Source organism: Anas platyrhynchos, chromosome 1, assembly GCF_047663525.1.
Source record: "Anas platyrhynchos isolate ZD024472 breed Pekin duck chromosome 1, IASCAAS_PekinDuck_T2T, whole genome shotgun sequence".
NCBI lineage: Eukaryota > Metazoa > Chordata > Aves > Anseriformes > Anatidae > Anas > Anas platyrhynchos.
This window is the reverse complement of record NC_092587.1, coordinates 5,988,991-6,002,503: the sequence shown is the minus strand read 5'-3', so window position 1 is coordinate 6,002,503 and position 13,513 is coordinate 5,988,991. Positions and strand designations below refer to the sequence as shown.

At 38.6% G+C, this 13,513-nt stretch overlaps 1 protein-coding gene across 4 annotated transcripts in view; it reads right to left on the bottom strand.

Moving 5' to 3' along the window:
* CELF2 (CUGBP Elav-like family member 2) overlaps window positions 1–13,513 on the bottom strand; it is a 371,305-nt gene that overhangs the window by 283,081 nt on the left and 74,711 nt on the right. The window lies entirely within an intron of this gene.

Below are 13,513 nucleotides of genomic sequence, written 5' to 3'. Positions count from 1 at the left end.
GTTTAAGGATCTCTTGGACATAAAGTTATCACTGCTTGCAGGGATCAATGATACAGAAAAATGTCAAGTCTCATGACAGCAGTTATGTTATCTTTTGGTGCTGTATGTTTTAGCCCCCAGTGATATACGGTCTGCTTCAAAGGTCTTGAGATTATGAGGTAGTCAAAAAAATCTAAAAAAAGTTAAGACTTCCCCTTTTTTCCATAAAGTAATGGTTGTCATTCACATCCGAGATTCACTGAGCAAAACATAGAGTTTTCAAAAAAACCTGGGTTGCTAAATCTTCTGAGAGGCTGAAATCTATTGGTCGTGATTGGGATGAGGGCCGCCTAAATGCAGTGCAATACCGTGGAATAAAGTCAGTGGAAGTAGTGTTTTGTTCTGAAGATGTGATGAACTAACAAAAACAATGCAAAGGGACAAAACTGCTAAGGGGAAAGGGCAGGAATTATTTGTTTTGATTTGCAGCGTTTCTTCTCATGAGATAAATTTAGCCCATTACATCCCACTCTTTTTTTTTTTTTTTTTTTTTTTTTTAATTTTACAAGGATAAACAAAGGGGAAAAAAAAGTTTTGCCTCCTATTTTGATGGACTGTAGGTCTCTTGCATTCACAGCATCAAAACATGAAGTTCCACCATTGCATATTATGAGATGAAAGATAACCACGGGTTTCCCACACACTACTTCAATATTATTCATAAAATCCTAGCTTCACCACTTCCCAGACAAACTGCATTGCAATACCTGAGATATCACTGGGTCTTTTTATGTAGTTTTCATTGCTCAATGATCATTTTCCTCTAGCTTGTAAAGATTATCTATGTGTTCATATTCCATAATTCAGAGCTATAAGGAGTTTAATTTTGATTTCTTTGAAACCAACTTCATGAAATCTGTTTGACCATAAAAGCTAATTAGCAAAGATTCTCAGTGTTAATCATGTGCAATAGATTATAGCTGGAGGATGCAAAAAGTCCATTTCTTCCATAGTAACTGCTGCATTCCATCATCACAAGCTACACAGCAATGTAAAGGTAATGACATCTTTATTTTATTTTATTTTATTTTATTTTTTTTTTATGATGGGATTCATCAATACTGTTATCCATTTTCAGATTTTATTTTTCCTAACATCTGCTAGTAATATCCAAGGAAAGTCTCTGGAGAATCATACAATCATTTTCAGATGCTAGTACACCGAAAATAAGGATTTTGAGATCCCAAGAAACGTTAATGGCATGTAGCCTAATAATACAAACATTAGTTCTGTCTTTGACTTATTCACATTACAGGCATTTAAAAAGCCCCGCTAAAAGCAGTGTAAGACAAGGCAGTTGGCTCTGTTCTTTGAGGGAAGAGAACTTCTGTATTCTGCAAGCAGCGTGGCCTGAGCAGAAAAGCTGCTCCATTCATGCCAGGCTGATGAACCAGCTTTCTAGGAACATACAAGGAAGAAAAGCCCAAGGAGAGCACGTGATACAGCTTGCATCCTCAGGGACAAACAAGTTTAAGCGGGTAATAGCAATATGATTCCTGTCTGACTTCCTGTCTGAAAGTAAAAACAAAGAATAATGCTGTATTGATCGCCATCATTCCATGGCTTGGATGGCCCTTGGTGACTTAAGGAACTAAAATCATCTAGTAGTAGTTGACCTGAAACTGCCTTTCTCATTCATAAAGTCTAGTGCAGTCCAAATCTGCAAACTTTGGTGACCACCTTAGTACTGAGTAGGAAAAATTCTGGGAAGCTTCACTATCAGACAATTCACATGTTGCTTGCAATCAATTCTTTTTATTGTTTGATATTTCCAAAGTACCAATAGTGTTCTGCACCAGCAGGTAAAGGCAGGAAGAAAAGCTTCTTGTCACAAAGAGATTGCCATTTAGATACACTGTGTACTGACAAAGGAGAGTGTAATGGGAAGCAAAGAGTGAGCAGAGTAATTGAATGATGCATTTAAGCATACATTTTGTTATCTCTGTGGGGTTTTATGTTTGTTTTCTTCTTGACTTATTGAATTCGGTGTTCATACTTTTCAATCATTCATTAGCTAAACAGTTCTCTTGTGGTTTGCCTGGACTAGGAAATGAGGACTGGGACAAGCTAAAACTAGGAAAAAGGTGGGTATTTTCTTAAGCGGAGGCAGCTCACATCACTTCTGGAACACCTCTCACTACTTACTCATTAGCATTTACCACAGAGCTGCCTGATGGAAGCTATACTCTACAGAATTACTTTTTTTCTTAACACCAGTGAAGCCTGTACAGACAAGATGGTTTGCTGCAGACGTTGCAAATTGGCCAGCAAAAGCTCAGGCAACCAAATCATTGGGATTTGGAACATAAAGAGAACCTGGGCAAAATCTGTCTAATTAACTTGATAGATCATGGAAACGAGTGATCTTTTAGCATCTCTCAGTCCATGAGAATTTATTCTGTGAGACAGTATAATGGAAAGTATTAAGGGAAGGATTTCCTTTTCTCACCATAAGGAGTCAAAGGACAAATAGGTACAATTATTTTATACTTTATGTCCTATTTAATATTTTGTATGATTTTAAAGCTCTTCAAGAATGTGTCCACATCTGAACAACTAACTCCCCCCTATCCTGTAGTAATACTTATTTCTGGCCATTGAGGAGTAAGCAATCCCCCCAGCCTATTTTAAATATCTACCTTGGATAGTGTAGAACAGCCAGCCCAGATTTGTACAGTTGATATCACTATACAATTAGAATGCATTTTTTAGGTTTCATCTAATGTCTCAATCAATATTCCATGGGAAACATGGACCAGCAAATTTTACAAGGCCAACAAACACCAAATCTACACAAAGCCTTTCCAGTGGAGGTATTTCTTACTTATTCTGGGTAATATCAAATAAAAAAAAATACATCTGAGAGTGATTTTACCCCATTTTATCACAACAGTATAAATGAAACTTCTTAGCGAGGCAAGCAAAGACTGGTTGTGTGTAGCACTTTTCTTCAATATCGAATACAGAAAAAAAATCTGTTAAGAAATCTTAGGGGGATATCCTTAATTAGCCGATAAAGTTGTGCTTGTGACTGTGGACATTACAGTCTCTTGGGGCAATAATCATGCCTTCTAGTGTGCTTGTCCCTATGGGGAATAAAAATATCCCAACCCGTCAACCTGACTCTGGTCACTTTTCACCACCCCATTATTTGAATATTATTGCTAATGAAAACAAAATCTAATTTCTAAAAATATAACTACAGCATACATTCAGGGTCTCCAAGAGCAGACTGAAATCTTGTTAGTCAATATTATTCCTTCCTGTTAGAGCAGAATTCTTCTGCCCTCAGAAATGTCAGCTCAGGTTCAGCTCTGACGTTTAGGCAGAACTACTAAGTAGCCCAAGCTACTTTTTCGTATTACATTCAAGAAGCAAGAAGTTTTTAGGACAATACAGGTGATTTAGATATAGCTTAAAATGGAAGAAGATGAAGTCATCTACATTTTTAGTCAATGCTGATGTAAACCACAGTATGCAACATTTCCAGTTGCTACACACAAATCTATCTGGACATCTGGTGTACTATCCTGGCCATGCTTTGTTTCAGGGGCCAATTATAACCAGCATCGTGATTGCCATTGTACATGATGAGGTCCTTAACTAGTGCATTACACTATATAAATGGGGAAAAAAATATATTAAAAATCTTAAACATTGTTAGATTTATATTTAGGATAACAGTGTCTTTTCAGCTATCCTTGCAACATTTTATTTCAGCTACATCCAGGAGTAAATCAGAAACCACAGCTATTAGAACACATTTATCCAACAGGTTTGGGACCTCTTCTTGGAGAATCAATTTAATTAAGTATGAGGGATTTTTAAATCTCATTTCATAACACTTTGTTGGTGCTTTTTTTTTTTTTTTTTTTTTCAGGGAGAGGAAAAAATAACTTGCAAAACAAGTATCCCACATTCTGAAAGCTCTTTTTGGAACATATGGTCTTATCCTTCAGAAATTATGAGTTCTCTTGACACAGGCTGTGACAATCAACTTGCATATGAAGTACTGCTATATTCTAATTACTTGGTTATGCCAGGCTTTTCAACAAAACTTTCCCAGAAGTTCCTGTCACTCAATTTTGAATGTGCATTCAGAGATTTGAAGCCTTAATGAGCCTTGATCGAATTAAGTAAAAGCCCCACCCAGCCACTGAAGACAATCCCTGCTAGCTATGCTGAGGGTTTTGGCAATACTTAGCCCCAGGCAATGAATTCCAAGTCTAAGGTAACTTCCAGAGATTTCAGAAAACTTCAACCTAGAAACAAAGTCTCCCATGGAAATGGCATCAGCACACTCCCATCTCCTGGGAACAGATGGATCCATCACATAAAGCTTTGTGAAATGAGAAACAAGCCAGACTGGAAGCGTGGTACCGTATTACAAACTCTGCTTGCATTTCCTCAACACCTTCCTATAAAAAGACTCATTATTGACATTATGTAAATACACTGCATTGGGGTCATCTGATAGTCTCTTAACTTAATAATAGAGTGAATTTGGCTGGTGTATTAGCTTATCTCTGGCCTGGGATGGGCTGGTCCACATGAGTAGCATTTTAAATCTAAATGTGAATTTAGCCTGAATGGAATTTGCATCTCTTTCACATCAACTCTGTACAACTGCAAATCCCATATTTTAAAGAGCTGTGCCCAGTCACTTTTCAGTGCACAGTTTCTGATTTTGTCATCTCTCTGCGCTTCCCTTTCTAAAATTCAAAGCTTCCTTTCCCAAGTATGCATAGAAAATAAGATATTTACAATGATAAGCTCAAACAGCTCACTTCAGCACAGCAAACTACCTAAAGCCTATATGGCACCCTAGTGAAATATAACTACAGTGTAGGGCTGGGCATAATAGGAATATGCCCATAATAGGAATAATTTCATAGCCTATGCCCTGGCCCATGGACTGTAGCTGCAAAATATGGTAAGCTTTTCTGCCTCTCTCCAAAAATCAGTGCAGCAAACTGGATCCACAGACCTTCATGGGTCAACAGCCTCCAAACCTCCTGCTCTGCAGGGTGGAAGTAGATCCTCCAAACACACTGAGCGGATCAGCACAGAAATAATTCCAGCCCGTAGCCAGATATCCATCCTGGGGACCTGCCAGACTTCCCACTCAGCCAATCCATTTTTAAAGACAGGGCCTTATTAGCACCTTACAGGTCTTGAATTACTTTGCTGAATCTTTCTAACGAGACAGCAATCTGTCCCAGGGTATTAGGGAAGTAAATGATAGATTTTTACTTTCTGATTGGATTTCACAGGTGTATTCAAAGGTTAGGTGGATAATAGCAAGCTTGAGCACAGGAAAACTTACCCTGAGCAGCTGTAGGCTACAACACATGCAGAGACAGACTTGCAAATTCTGGCTTTTTGTCCTGGCAGAAAATGAGGACCTTTTTTTCTACCCTGCAACAGGGAATGGCCGCAGCATACACTTTCTGGTTTCATCAGACCCACGTATAACCTTCAGCCCTACATTTTAGAGCTTTCTGTAAATACTCACACCCAACTGAAACAAACTTTAAACACCTACACCACCTCTTTTTCTCTGATAAAAGACTCTAATAAAACCAGTTCTGCTGGGAGCATTTTTTAAATGCATTTTTCTAGTTCTGCTTCCCAGTTTGCAAGCCGTATCAAGAAATGACAATCTCTTACTCCCAGAAAGATAACTAAATATCTTTCACTGACCAAAATATTCATTAATGTCTAATGCTCAAAACCACGCAACAATTCTCACCTTACCAGTCTTCGTTACATCAGCCTCATCTCTGCATCTTGCCAAATGTCACCCCATATTGGGACCTGTAACATCACTACACTTTCCCCCCATGTGTTATTTCCAAAAAGTGAGAATAGTAACCTCAGGCTCCCTAAAATGATGGCAGAGACAACAGTGAGTCTTATCCCCCTCAACTTCCCCTGTCTGCAGCGTGGACTTTTACATGGGAACCCTGTTGCGTAGGCACCCTTCAAGTCAACAGTGAAAACAGACAGTTTGGGAGAATGATTCATCTCACTCCAATATGGATCTGTAAAGGACTGTGGGATGGATCCCTTCACCTGGGAGGGTGAGGAACTGTTTCAGAGCAAAGCTGGAATAACAAAAATCGGTGATGAGTCACACAAGTAGGGAACCACATGGAAACACAACTTATCTCCAAGGGAAATTAGGAAGTTTGGATTTTTCACTTCTTTACTAAAAAGTTTAGAATTTATATTTAAATTTGTGATTACATGCTTTTTTTTTTTTTTTTTTTTTTTTCCCTGTGAACACTCCCCATAGAAAAGTACAGTCAGAAATCTTCCATTCATAGATGCTCTGCAAAGCAAAAAAGGCCTCCTCAATGGCAACCATTTTATGTAAATTGCTACAGAAAGGTTGCACTGAAACTGAGAAACTTCTGCTAGAGGAGCACGGGCAGAACCTCAGCTGTCACCCCTCTTGAATGGTTTGGGTTGATATGGTCTTGACGGCTCCAAGAGTTGAGTCCTGCATGGGTTGTGTGCTTTGATTGTGTCCACAGGGCATCGTGGTTAAAGCATGTCTGAAATGCTGCTCCTTGCAGAGCTGGTTGGGAGTCAAGTGAGAGCATCCTGGTCCTCCAAAGGTGTCCCTGAGCCATAACATTTGACTGAGTTCCTTTGGTTAATAAGAGTAGTGTTCTGTGAAAAAAGACCATAAAAATCTTTCCTAGGCAACAATTTTCCCCTATCATCAAAAGGGCATTCAAAATACAAAACCAAAATGCTCTTTCTGTAGATTTTTTATTTTTTTCAGTGCAGCATTATGTCTTTCCTGAACTCAAGCACTTCTCCAGCCTTACCCAGTAAACTCCTGTCAGCTGAATGCTATCATGTGGCTGTCCTGCTTTTTTCCCCAGTCATAGGAGCACAAGTCACAGGCTATGGTATTAATCCATGCAACCTCTGCCTAAACCTACAAGATTCACACAAGTTTTGCAAGAAGAAAACAACTAAAAAGCAGAGAAAACTCTCTGTGCCTTTGATACCCTCCATCAATCCAGCAACATTTAGATGACAACATATTGCATGCAGTCACAAAAGAACATACTTTAAATAGTAGACTTGTTACAAATTTGTAAACATAGCTAAGCAATGATAATACCTCCCTTCATGCTTGCTTTTGGAACAGCTGCTGTCACTGTTGCAGACCATCTGCAGATAGGAAAGCAACTTTGCAAATACCTCCAAAATCCCTCTGCTTAATGAGCAGGTAAGGAGGCACAATCAAAACCTGAGCAGCAGCAAGAGATGCTTCTGCTTCTCTGTTCCCACATCACTAGCTCTTAGTACTAATTTCAAAGACTTGTTGATAAATTGGACCTGAGTTGGTTGAAGTCAACAGTTCCCAGGACTATTGTTACTGAGAACTGCCCTGCAGTTTGTGAAAGCATTTACATAAGCACAAGAATGATACAGTCTAGTTCAACTACTCTCTCGACTCTTTAAAATTAGTTTGATTTTATTTTTTTAATATAAAGAACAGTCCTTTGCACCATCTGATGATGTCTCTAAAGATCTAAATTCACTGCTTGGCTTATTACTAAGTTTTCCTGAGCTTGGAAACAAAGTTTACCCTCTGGATTTTGATGCAGGGCAAGACCCTGATGGCTTCATGGGGAATTTGGCACAGATGAGCTCAAGGAAAGGGCTGGGATGTGTAGAAAAGTGCTTGTTGTATGGGCAGCAGGAGGCAGCTCCATGCGTAGGAGGTGAGAGAAGGCAGCACGCTGGGAGTGGGAGAAGGCTACAAAGAAAGTCAGCTCAGAGGAGAGAGTGAGGAACATAAGGAATATCACAGTGTGTGGGATGAGATGAGAACAGAGATGTAGGTTTTTAGAGAACTTTAAAACAATTATAGGTTTTTACCATGGGAGGTTCTGTTTGACTAGATCAGAGCTCTTGCTTCCTTGTTACGTGCCTAGAATTGAAGCTTTCTTTGAAAGAGCTTGCTAATACTATTCTATACTTTCAATTAACATTTTATTTAAATGTTTTAAGATAGCTTCTAGATACATTAAAGCCTTACTGATGAAATCTTGAATATAATTTACATATCTAAGCCACATTTGCATTCAATAACAAGACAGCTTTCCAGTATGGAGTTTGCCATCAATAGCCCCCATTACTTGTGTCTTCCTGAATTTCCCTAGCTGCAGCATTCACTTTGAATTCAAAAGGTTGCAGATTTAGCTGAAAGAAAGGAGACAGCAATATTATCAGTGATCTGATCAGGTATCTTTTCCAAATTTTAGCCTGATATATCATATCAATTTTAACACATGTACTTAGTCCAGCCACAACTGGTGTATCTTCAGGAGCTTCACAAGAGACACAAATCTATTCTTTAATTTAGTATTCCTTTCTGTTAAAAAGAAAGTGAGTATTGTTCCTACAAATAAAACACAAAACGTCTGTATCTTTTCACAGTACATCTCCATGCTTCCCTCAGGGGTTTTTTCATTATAAAATCATATCTCAGTTATCCAGACTCAGAATCATAAAACCCGTACGGGTCCAGTAACAGACAGTGATGATTGGAGTAGATTTTTTGGAAAGGCACATTTTGAGAATTTCTGAATGTATGGACTAGAAAAGATAGTGAGAGAGGCAAAAGATGTCTGGTGCATCATGTGCCTGAGAGCAGCAGCCCACCAGTGAGCACTGCACGGGCAGTACTGGATGCAGGAAAATCATCAACCAAGAGAATTGCCTCTGGTTACTCTGACAGGTTCTTACACTGGAAGAATAATATTCAGGGTGGGCTTGGTGAAGGATTGTTTGGTTTTGGTTTTGCTCTGGACATTCTGATTTCTCTTATCTTACGGCTGATGCTTCAACATAAGATTTACGGAGACTATGAATCTTATAAGCCTTTAGAGAGTCACATGAAACTGGTTTTGATGCATGCAGAATGAAGGAAATAAAGGGAAAAAAAGATTTTGTTGTTGCTGTTATTTATCAGTAATCAGTTTGTGAACTCTTGCCACAGTTCTTTAATGTTGTGTCTTGTCTTCCAGAATGGAGTTGATCCAAAACCTGTTTTGGGGTTTGGTTCATCAGAAGAAATGACAGATGAAATTTGGAAGAAAACTGAACATCTGTATCTCTCAAAAGAGCAGAATATCAGAAGTCACAGAAGCTCTGAAAACCTTAGAAAAAGAGACTATAAACCATCTTCTTACTGCTATGAAAAGAGGTTTGCATAGGGAAAGTGAGGATTTTCTTGCAGATATTTATTTCCAGATCTGCCTCTTCTAGACTTTGTCAGCTTGTCTGTCAAAGCAGCTAGTGAATAATGCCAGATGAACTGCTGGCTTCCTCCCGAACAACAACTCTTATGTTGCTATAAAGATGCACCGCTTCCACCACATATTTTTTATTGTCCAACACCCACTACCAAGACTGTACAGCATTCCTGAACTTAAAAAAAAAATCACCTGGTAAAGATCAAAATTCAAAAATCTGCATTGGAATAGCAAGCCAAACCTGACTGCCAGTATTTCAACGCCTGCCTGAGCTCTGAATTTTTCAAATGGGTTAATATCTAAAATGTCTGTTACGTTCCTGCTACTGTGAGAGAAACTCTTGATGGGAATTTATTTCCCGTTATGTCACATTCACTACCTGATGGAACTGCTGAAGAAAGTCAGTCACTCACAAGACAAAATGGAAGGCAGAAGAAACAGCAGAACCTCTCACTGACTTGCCCTAAACAGCACCAAAAGAAAGAAGAACTGACAAATTTTTTCTCAGTCATTAAAGAAACTTTTTATTATTATTTTCAATCAACTAAGTACTTGTCATGCATCAGACTCACTATTTTTACAGTAAAACTTAAACGAAAATCTGAATCTTCAATTTATAAACTCTGAATTAATTCTAAGTGACCATAAAAGGTCCGGGGTTGTAGCATGAGTTCATAACTCTGCCAAATCATTTCCTCTTTAAACAACATCACTCTCTTTCACCTTGAAAGCTTTGAAATAGAAGATACAAGGCACTGCTTTAACTGAATGTTTTTTCTTATATGATTTTTTCTCCCATTTCTGTATGCACAATATTTTCCTGGGGGATGCTTTTTTTTTTTTTTTTAAATCCCAGCTTCAACTCCTGAACTGATATTTCTACAGGCATTCTCTGTAACACAGAGAAAAAAAACATCAGCACTGCATCCTTTCTGTAAGAAAAAGCCACAATGAAATGCCAATTAGAAGTTTCTGCTGCTGTGCACTCATAGTGGTTTGAATACTTTCTTTGCAAGTTGGGGGCAGCTGTTACACACACAGCTCTGGACTCCTATGAAAAACAGGTCATGGGGTGGGGGCTAAAAGAAAAATCAATCAATCAATAAATGAAGTACTTCCACTGTTATCATTTTCTGAATTTTTTAAATCAGACAGAACACTTGCAAGCTGTACGTCACATTTCTTTGATTGCCACCTTTCTCTTCGTCTTCCCACTGCTCAGCGCTGCAGCCTGCGCTTCAGTCGCCTGAGTTTCTGCTGACTCCGTGACCAGCTGCTGCAGCGAGCCCACAGCTCCACTGGGGTCAGAGGTGCAATATCTGTGCTGTTATTAGAGAAATTACTCAGTGCAATTTCACAGTTCAGCAGAACAGACTTATTGCTTGTATGCACTGTGTGTGTGTGCCTTAACAAGCACTTAAAGTTTTTCTGCTTCTGTTCCTTCATGGAAACATCTATCTTTAACAGCTTTAGAAATGTTAGTGGCCAAGGTTTCTTTTTCTACTCAACTTTAATAAGGAATTACTACCTTGCGTTTAATAAGGTTTATAAGAGCTGGATTTCTGATCTCTGCTATAAATTCAAAAACAAAAAAATGACCTTTATATTTTAGAAAAAAAATAAAGAAAGTAACAGGTGGCTTTTTGGTTACATGATTAGCTTTATTATTACATTCTAAATATTCAGTGTTAGCAGCAACCATCTCTTCTTGTGAATGCCTTTCCAAATTCAATTGCTTTATCCAAGTTATCTCTGTTTATTTCTACAAAGGCAGGGCCAGGGAAAAGCAAAGCTATTTCTGCAATACTTTATTTTATTTATTCTCAATGAAAATGAGAAGGTCCTTTTTACAGCTGCACAGCCTATAATGTCAGCTTCAAGCAATCAGCTAAAAAAAAACCCAGTCACTTTGCAGGTTTAAAAAAAAAAAAAAAAGAAAGAAAGAATAAAGAAAAAATCAATTCATGTTGTCACAGTCTATCTAGAGTCATATTGTCCCCAGCCATTGATACAGAATGAGAACATCTGGGGATTCAATTACTCATGACATGAATAATAATATTTCATTTTTGTTAAATAAAAGTTTTTAGTCGCAGGAACTTCTGCTTACTTCCACATGTGATCCTGGAATGAAAGCTCACAGCGCCTGAGATGCAGGAAGCTACGATCTCTTTGGCATCCACGGATGTATCAGTGCAGGTGCATCTGCACCCCCAAATAGAAAAACTTGAGGAAAATAATTTTTGAGCTTCTAGGTAAAAGATGGGCTCCTGAGCTCCTGGCCTTGGCAGATTACCTAACTACCACAACTGCCTTTTAAGAGCATGAATTAAGAGCCTGCATCAGAAATATGGACTTGCTATTTGAACCTAAGTCTGTGATACCTGCAGCTATCCAGTATGTTTGATTAACCCAAACCATCTATCTAAATAGTTTTAAAAGATCTAAAGAACTTTATTATTATTATTATTATTATTATTATTATTATCATCATCATCATCATCATCAACATGATCATTATTATCATTATTATTATTATTATTTTAATTTAGGTTTTCAGTTTAAGATTAATCTCAGTTCATATGTTTCAAGAGAGTGCCACCGAAACTGAGTTTACAGTGTGTAACTTTTTCTTAATTGGGTAGAGCTGCCTATAGTTTTATTGACAAAGTTGGGCTCAAATCAGATGACAGTCATTTTCCAGCAATGAATGGGCAACAATATTCATGTTAACTTTGCAATGACTTGTACAATCATTGTCATTGTGCCATCAATGTGGGACTATTCTCCAAAATTTAGCACACTAACAGTTGTGACATGACTATCTTAAAGTTCAGAAGCCAAATACTCAGAAAGGGCTGAAGGACAGTTCTACATTTTTTGTGCTAAGTGAAGCCTGGCATCTTGTTTTCTCCCCTCCTTTCTCCATGCTCATTCATTAAGAACAGATTATGGCAAACAGACATGATTTGCATCCCCTCTACAACATCATGGCTTTGCTGAAGCTTAAGTGTTCCCTGCAGGAAACAGTGCAAAAGCCTTAAAATTCCAAGGGTCAGAATGAAAAATATGTTCCATTATAGCCCAGCTAAGAGAAACGCCGCGCTGGCACTTTGCTGTTGTAGAAGTGCTGTGCAGGGCACAGCTTGCAAAATACATCAGGAGAACATATAAAGAAAGTGGGGTAGGTCCTCAGTGGCTCTGAACTGGCAAAACATCATTGCCAGTAACAGTATCACAGCCCCACTATGAGATTGCTCTGAACACCTGAGATCAGGGCTCTCAGTTGTCTTCTGCTGACCACAAGAGTTTTAGGGACCTCCTGGTTATAATGGCAAGGTTCAGATGTGAAAATCTGCATCACCTCATGGGAGGAATCTCAAGTCAGCACCCTCCAAAAATAAAAAACAGTCACCAATTACTGCTTGCAGGTCTTGTGTCTGGTTTTATGTAATGTATCTAATCCCACTGCGATCATTGCCTTTTAAAAATGTTTAACATTTATGGACTCCAGTAAAAATGTTTTTAATATAATGTAGATGAAGTATAAACTGTTAACCTTGAACACTAGGGAAATGTGCTAGGGTTTTGGTGTTTTATTTTTTACACCTAAATACTTTAGTAAGGATTCTCTAAGTGTTGCTAACATAGCAAATCTTTTGGAGTCATTCATGTATTTGCAATTTCTGTAAATGATACAAAGGTATTTCATAAACAAAAGTGATGCTCAGAAGGCAGAAAATGTTGAAGAGAGAACTAAAGCAGTGTCTTTGCTGTCCCAGGACTACTGGTGCAGGTTTCTTGACGTTGTCCCAATGTGTCTTACAACTGCTCTTCAGGGACCAATGCTAACGATCACACACACATAAATCCTGTGTATCAGCAGTTCATTTCTAACTCTTTACTAAGTGTATGATATAAAAGTAAATGTGCAGACAAACTGGAGGGAGCAGCTGATTCACCAGAGGACCGTGTTGCCATCCAGAGGGGTCCTGACAGGCTGGTGAGGAGGGCTGACAGGAACCTTGTGAAATTCAAAAAGTGCAAAGTCCTGAACCTGGGGAGGAACAACCCCGGCCACCAGGACATGCTGAGGGTACCCAGTGGGAAACAGCACTGCAGAAAATGACTTAGGATCCTGGTAGACCCCAAGTTGAACATGAGTCAGCAATGCGCCCTTGCTGCAAAAA